The sequence below is a fragment of the Xiphias gladius genome, chromosome 9, assembly GCF_016859285.1.
Source record: "Xiphias gladius isolate SHS-SW01 ecotype Sanya breed wild chromosome 9, ASM1685928v1, whole genome shotgun sequence".
Classification (NCBI taxonomy): domain Eukaryota; kingdom Metazoa; phylum Chordata; class Actinopteri; order Istiophoriformes; family Xiphiidae; genus Xiphias; species Xiphias gladius.
The window spans coordinates 1,130,025-1,137,372 of record NC_053408.1 but is presented as its reverse complement, the minus strand read 5'-3'; the positions used below and the strand labels follow the sequence as shown (position 1 = coordinate 1,137,372).

The window sequence follows — 7,348 nt, the reverse complement described above, 5'->3', positions numbered from 1 at the left end:
GTGTGTGTGTGTGTGTGTGTGTGTGTGTGTGTGTGTGTGTGTGTGTGTGTTTTCCCATAAAATATTTGGGTGCGTTTCTCCCCCAAGAATTAGTTTGACCTCGGTTACCTAAGTTTATACCGTGTTTATATGTTTAATTTGTCGTTTTGAAGTTGACAGGATACATGCAGGATGCACAGAGAGGTGGTGGGGATGGTGGTTCGGGGTCTCTGTAGGGGCCCAATGCTAATTTTCACCCTAGGGCCGCCAAGTGGGTGAGTCTGGCCAACGCTGTCAGGTCATAGTATTGTTTAGCCAAAACTTCCTCTTTCCAGGACTCTGAAGAACAGCTCTGTTTAGATCGCCTCAGAGTTTTGGACAGTTTAATCTTCGCCTTTCAGAAGCAATCTTCCATTTCACCCTGTTGCTCAATCAACATTTGCTTTTTTTCTTTTTTTTTAAATCAAAGAATTCACAAATACTACATGGATTTTGCAGTTATGAGTCCTCACTACAACCTGGACTGGTTTATATATTTTACACTCACAGCTACAACCACACTGACATCTAGTGGTGCTGAAAGGAACAATACCTGCACATGACTTTCTGTGGCTTCACTGTCTTGCATGGAAGACCATTTATTTCCTTAAAGGATGTTGACCCCCCCCCCCCGACATAAACATTTATTTTTGTAAGGTTATTTTCATAATGAACAGAGGCTCCTGTCAGAGATCGGCGTGTTTGTCCTCAGTGTCTCCTGAAGCTGCTCAGAATCGGATACATGGCGTTAAACACTTTGTAGGTCTCAGCTGCTTTTCTGGCTCCTGGAATAAAACACACGACTTTGAAATCTGAACTTTATTTATATCAGCTATTTCAAAACAAAGTTAGTGAATGTTCTACAGACCCAGGGAAATAAAACAAGGGTGATAAAATCAGGAAAGGGCACAAGAGACGGGATTACTGTATGTTTGAATTGAGACAACGGGCCAGTGTGATGGGTGTTCAAGCACATAAATAATCTCCTAAAGGGCCTCCAGCACCTCCTCAGGCACCACATATAGGAACACTACAACTCCCAAAGGAGCACAAGAACTACATAAAGGAGACCTCTACCTGGGAGGCCTCTAGAACCTCCTAATGGTAGCCTAGAACCTCCTCAGTGACCACTAGAACCTCTTCACAGGCCCCTACAACCTCCAAAACATACTTTTTCCTCCGATCTGCTACCTGTAGAACCCCCTCAGTTACCACAACAACTACCTACCAGGCTACTAGAACATTTTAAAGGGATGCTTTAACTACCTAGGGACGTCTAGATCCTCCTCAGTGACTTCCCAAGGGGCACTAGAACTACCTTATGGACTACAACACCCCGAATGACTGCAAGAACTAAATCCACGACCACCAGAACCTCCTCCATGAGCACTGGACCCTCGTAAAAGAACACTCTGTAAAGGAACTCTAGAACCTCCTCAACCTCCTATTGGGCCCCTTGAAAACATTCATTTCAATCGTTGCTCCTAGTGTGTCTGAGCCTGATCAATTATAGCTGCTCTGATCTGTGCTATTTCACCACGTTATCAATAAAGAAGGATGTGTGGACACAAACACTGCTTCGTTACCGCTCATTGTCATCTTCCCAGATGCAAAGATGGTCACAGTGATGCCAGGCATCAAGTTGTAGAAGAGGCCAGGAAACAGTTCTGGTTCGTAACTGTGGAGAGTGAACACACAAGACCGGACTCAGTATCTGTGTCTGCATGGAGACTTCCCTGGCAGCATGTACACACTAGTGGAAGCGTCTGTGCCTTCAGTCTACACCATCACTGGAAAGCACAGCAGCAGGGCAAAAATGCTAAGAGAAGTATTATCTGATGCACATTAAACTTCCAGAGGAATCATCAGCGGGACCAGACGGAGGCTCACGCGACCACAGCCAGTGCTTCCTGACCTGCAGTGCCGATGGTGGGCCAGCATCAGACGCTCCAAACTGACTGGGAAGGTGCTGCAACTGGCCACCAGGTTCTGGATCTTGAAGTCAAGGAAGGAAACGGGAAAGCCTAGCTTCTGCAACATGCGAGCGTACCTCCTGGTCGCCATCCGTGACTGATCCTCGCTGAGAAAAACACATAGAGGTGAAGAGGGCTCAAACACTGTCCTGAAAACTGTCTTGTAGCATTAAGGTTATCGGGGATAAGTACAGACGGACAGGCAGACAGACCTCTTGGCTCCTGTGCAAACAATATTTCCAGATTCATAGATCATCGCTGCAGCTCACGGATCCTCATGATGAGCGCCTTGTACCTCTGAAACGCAACAGGAAACTGAAAGGTGTATTAATCACTTTAAAATAAACAGGAAAAATAGGAAAGTCCATAAGCCAGCTTGTTTTTGTTTTTTATGAAAACTTGCGCTTAATGAATGAATTTCTCTCTATGCACTCAATATTGCCTGCCTAGATTCGACAAGGAGAGACAGGCCTACTAACTGACAGTATACTGTACAAACTTACCAATGCTTAAAGTGGACTCACCGGTGGACTTAAACTTTTCTTGTTTTGTTGTACTTTTGATCCCCCCCCCCCCCAATGTCTGAGAGAATAAAATTCAAATAAAAATACTCTGAACGGATTGTAGATGTAGATGTAGAAGAATGGGCTTTTGGAAAACACCAAATAAGCAACCCTGTCCCTGCCGGCGACAGATGTGCTGCTACATTCATTAAAAAAAAAAAATTTCCTCTGAACATAATCCTGCCCGTGATTACGTTCCCTACAAAACGGATTTGGTGTTTCAATTTAATTGTATAGAAACTTAATTTTTAGGAGACAGGGTTGACATAAGACCAAAGACGTAAGACGTTTACTCCCTGCTAGTGCCCCCGACAGGCTGGACTCTTTGTTGCAGCCTACATTAAGAAAGTTTTGATAGAAGAAATAACACGCTAATGATTTAGGTTTTCTTAGAGCATTTTAGTCTGGTCACATCAGAAATTCCTCGCAAAACAATCGGTACTGGGAGCTTTGGACTCTCTGCTGCTCTCAGTTCCCTCAAAGGTCAACACAACCCACCGGGAGGCCCTGGGGCAAAGCAGAAATATCAGAAGATGCCGCAAGAAGCTATTTTTTTCATCCCCAAAGGGTTTTACAGTGTATTGGAAATGAACTCATTAAGAAGAATTCATGTGGTTCCCGTGTTCAAGTCTCTGCACCTGTGGGTTGTACTCTACGTTCCACGCTTTGTGAGCAATTGAGTTCAGGTCCAGACGACAGCCCAGCTTCACTGTCGAGATGACATTCCTGCAAACAAACACACTGGACGTGGACTTTTACGACAACATAATGTACGAATGCAGCATAATTAAGCTGCATTACAGTCCATTAAAACAGGCGAGCTAATGAGGAGGAGGGTGTGATGGGATCTGAAGGTTCAGAACTCATGTTTCCAGTGTCAAAAATGAATCTTCCAGCTCAAAGTTTAAGCCATCACCGACAAAAAGTCCTTAAAATGCTGGGCAAAATCCATCTGATGAGGAAGCCTGCGCAATAATATTGAAAGCTCCAGAATGGCTACTAAATAGACCTTATGTTGGGTTTGTTTGGTTGTGACCTACTGTATCTGTGGGGTGATTCTCAGTAGCTCCGTCGTAGGAATCCCAGGCATCACGGGGATCATGGGACGAGCAGGGGAGCCCCCCAGCTCCGGCAGGGATGGTGCACCTGGGACCTCGGCCGCTCCTGTGGAATTCTGGGAGCTGTAGTCCGGACTGGTGCAGTTCAGATCAGTTCTGCTCTCATCCTCCGCTGTTTGTCTGGGTTCATCTGAAACAAACCAAAGAGTGTCAGCGGTGCAGAACGTTGTCTCTTCTCAGATTTTAGATGTGAGGAGCTTCTGGCTTTAGAGTCTGACTTTGCCCTCAACTGATAAATCCAGAATCCAGGCTCAAACCCTCCAGAGTCCAGGTTCATTTCTTGTAAAATTTCTATGCATTCCTTCTTGAATTTGTCTAAACTGACATTACCCCACATGCATGGTGTCTTTTTTTGGGATCAATTTTTTATCAAAATTTAAACAGAAGTATTGGGATGAGATTACAAAGTTTTTTGAGTCGCACAGAAATCACTGAGTGGTATGTCACACACTGACCAAAGGAAATATCCATAAATAGAGAAATCAGAGCATCTATATTGCACATGGCATCCTTTATTTAGCACGCACTCAGCAATATTTTGTCAATTTAACAAAGCATAAAGCTGCCAAGAACCAAAAATACAAGAAAAGAGATACAAGCACCCATAGAAATGTACAGATTTAGTGATAATCAATCAAAATATTATTATCACTGTATAGTTCAAGATTGTAAAAAAAAAAAATATTGTCTCACTATTTCTTCATACAAATACAGCAGGAACATGTAAGATAAAAAACTTAATGTAAAGTGAGCTAATGCCGACTTGGCTTTTTGCCTTTTTCACTGGACTTTTTGGATTGGCCTTAGAGTTTATGTACATTAGTGTGATATGTGCTTTTTAGCGAGACCCCTCAACAATTGAAATTGACTTTTTATGGAAAATGTATTTATTTATTTTGTAATAATTTTCTTTTCAGTTGGTTTCTTTGTCTTTTCTTATATGTTTTCATATATAATTTGGATGTAGCTTGTATGAAGCTGCTGGATGATTTTTAAATATTTGTTGATACAATTCAACAGATGAAAATACAGTTTTTCTATCGTCAGCGTCGTCGTCGTTGATGTTGTTGTACCTGTGTCGCCCTGGCTGGACTCGTGCAGTGTTAGGAGCTCATCAGGCAGTAGGCTGATGCACAGCTCCTCTTCCTTCGTCAACTCCTCCTCCTCCCTCATCTTCGAGGAGTCCTGAAGTGGGAGTCTACTGAATGAGTTACACCATCTACAGATCAGAACTTAAAGGAGGAGGCTGGTGATATTCTGTGTTTTTTCTTAATGTCATTAAATCCCATGTGCAGAGTCAAACCAACAACGGGCTGATCCTACTAACGAGTGAAGCGCGTGTGTCTACAGCCTGATGTATTTCACACTGTTGCTCTGGGTGACATGTTCCTTCATCAGCATGAACAAACACACACCGTAGTTTATTTAGACTCAAGTCTCTCTCACACACACACACACACACACACACACACACACACACACACACACACACACACCGTCCTGCTGCCCCAAACACTCGCTACAGCACCAGATGTGGATTAATCCGCTGCTGAAAATAGTCCCCAACACATTCACTGTTTCCTCCTGTTTGTTAAAAAACTACAGTGAGCGGCTGCTTTAGGAAAATGACCGAGACTTTTTTTGATGACACTATATGTTTGTGAGGTTCTATTCTGGACTATCCAGAGTCATGTGGACTGTTTCTGGAAAGACGTGTCCATTTAGCATCTTTTTTTTCCTTTTTTTTACGTAGCCAGGATGAACTGCAGGCTGTACTCACATTTTCAATGACGTTATCAAAGTATCTTTCCAACGCCGAATCGTCCATGACCGAGGAACCTTCCAGGACTTTCCAAGGACCTGTTTCCGATCGATGACTAAATAAACCACTGTTAAACTAAAGTTATGTCTGATCAGCTGACTCTGGGGAGTCACGTACATAAGATATTTAAATATGTTTACGTTTAAGTGGGTTGAGTCATGAATGAGAACTCGGTTGCCAGGTGACTGAGAGGACAAAAGATGGACATTGCCTTGTTTTGATATGTGTAGAAGCATAAATGTCACAAAACTGATTGTTTTTGAGTAGGACTTTGCCTTCTCTTAATAATATTCAGGAATCTTAAAGGAGCATTTCAGCACTTTGATAAATACACTTTTTCTTTCCATCAGCCTTGTATCTTGTTGGTTTAATCTGTACACCAGCAGGCATGAAACGGTTTCTGTTCTTAGAGGGGTTACGTGCTGCAACTACAGTATTTCATCAATAACAACAGTTCATCCATCCACCTGGTACTTCTGCGCAGCATGTCTGCTGGTTGCATGGCATCCAAGCCAGAAGTAGTCCGGACACGTCCGTGACCATCTAAAACCTCAAACTGTGGTTCTTGCACTTGTTTTTTTGTATGGCTGAAACAAACCAGATGCCAAACGTCGGGCAGTGAGCTTTAGATGCGTTGGTAGGCGTCAGTTTTGAATGCACTTTGAACAGAGCCAGGCTAGCTGTTTCCCCCTGCTTCCAGTTTTTATGCTAAACCGGGCTAATCGTGGCTGACCGAGCCCCCCGGGGACGCCGCTGGCCTGTGAGGCGATTCTGTTCTCGTGTGCAGCCTCATGTGGAGACCGGCCCAGAAAGCATTTTCCCAGACACAATCGTTAGAAAAAGAAAGGTCGTAAAACGACTTTTCTGAGTGTCACAGTTTCCAAGTTGCTCCTAAGATATTCATGATCCTGACTGCAGCTCCGTACCGAGACATGAGACTGACATCCACCCTCTCATCTCACTGTCAGAAGGAAAGACGATACGTTGAACATTCCTGGACATTGTACGTCATTCATCCTCATCCTGTGAACCATTTAACAGCCAGAGCGTTTCCATAATCTTTATATGAAACTCATCAGCTAAACCTTGTCCCTAGTCGCTCAGCCGTGATCTGTATGTAAAAAAACAAACACTCTGAGGAGGGGACTTTGTGATGAAGATGGGTTGAGGATGATGAGCTGCTGAAGGCCCTGAAAGACCTGCTCTGCAGTATTCTCTGTTTTATATTCTCATGATTTCTTTCCTTCTTCGTCTATATATATATATATATATATATATATATATATATATATATATTTATAGCAGTATGAGTCCCGGATGGACGGCTTTGCGGTAACCGGGTCTTAATATCATCGCAATCAACTCACTAACGATAACCAGCGATGAGAAAAGCCCCGGAATAAACATTAATGACATCGCACGACGGCAGGATTTATTATGAAACAACTTCATCATATCAGAAACCGTGCGTCATTGAGGTGGAGGAGCAGCACGTGGTCATTATTTAGTTATTTTACCCAAATCCGCTGACTGGTTGCCCACACTAGGACTATATCATGAATATTACAATAATACTTTAAACCAAAACCCATCCTTTAAATGTGTTTGACTCCTCCATTGAGTGAAGATTAGTTCTTCCTTCAAATGCTGTATCAGGGGGTTTAATGTGATTTACGGGTTAGGAAAGCAGCTGATAAAGACGCACAGTCAGCTCTTATTAATGGCAAAGACCAAACACCTCTTCATAAACTCCAACCACAACAGGCAGTGTGAGATACAGTTGTTCGTCCTCCTCAGTCTCTCACTCTGTGAGAATACGTTTAAAGCCCGAACTCTGTCTTGAGAGATTTTCGA

General features: G+C 43.2%; 1 pseudogene; it reads right to left on the bottom strand.

The window, feature by feature from the left end:
* Positions 1-726: 726 nt before the first annotated feature.
* On the bottom strand, positions 727-5,500 carry LOC120794646 (annotated as a pseudogene).
* Between the last annotated feature and the right edge of the window lie 1,848 nt (positions 5,501-7,348).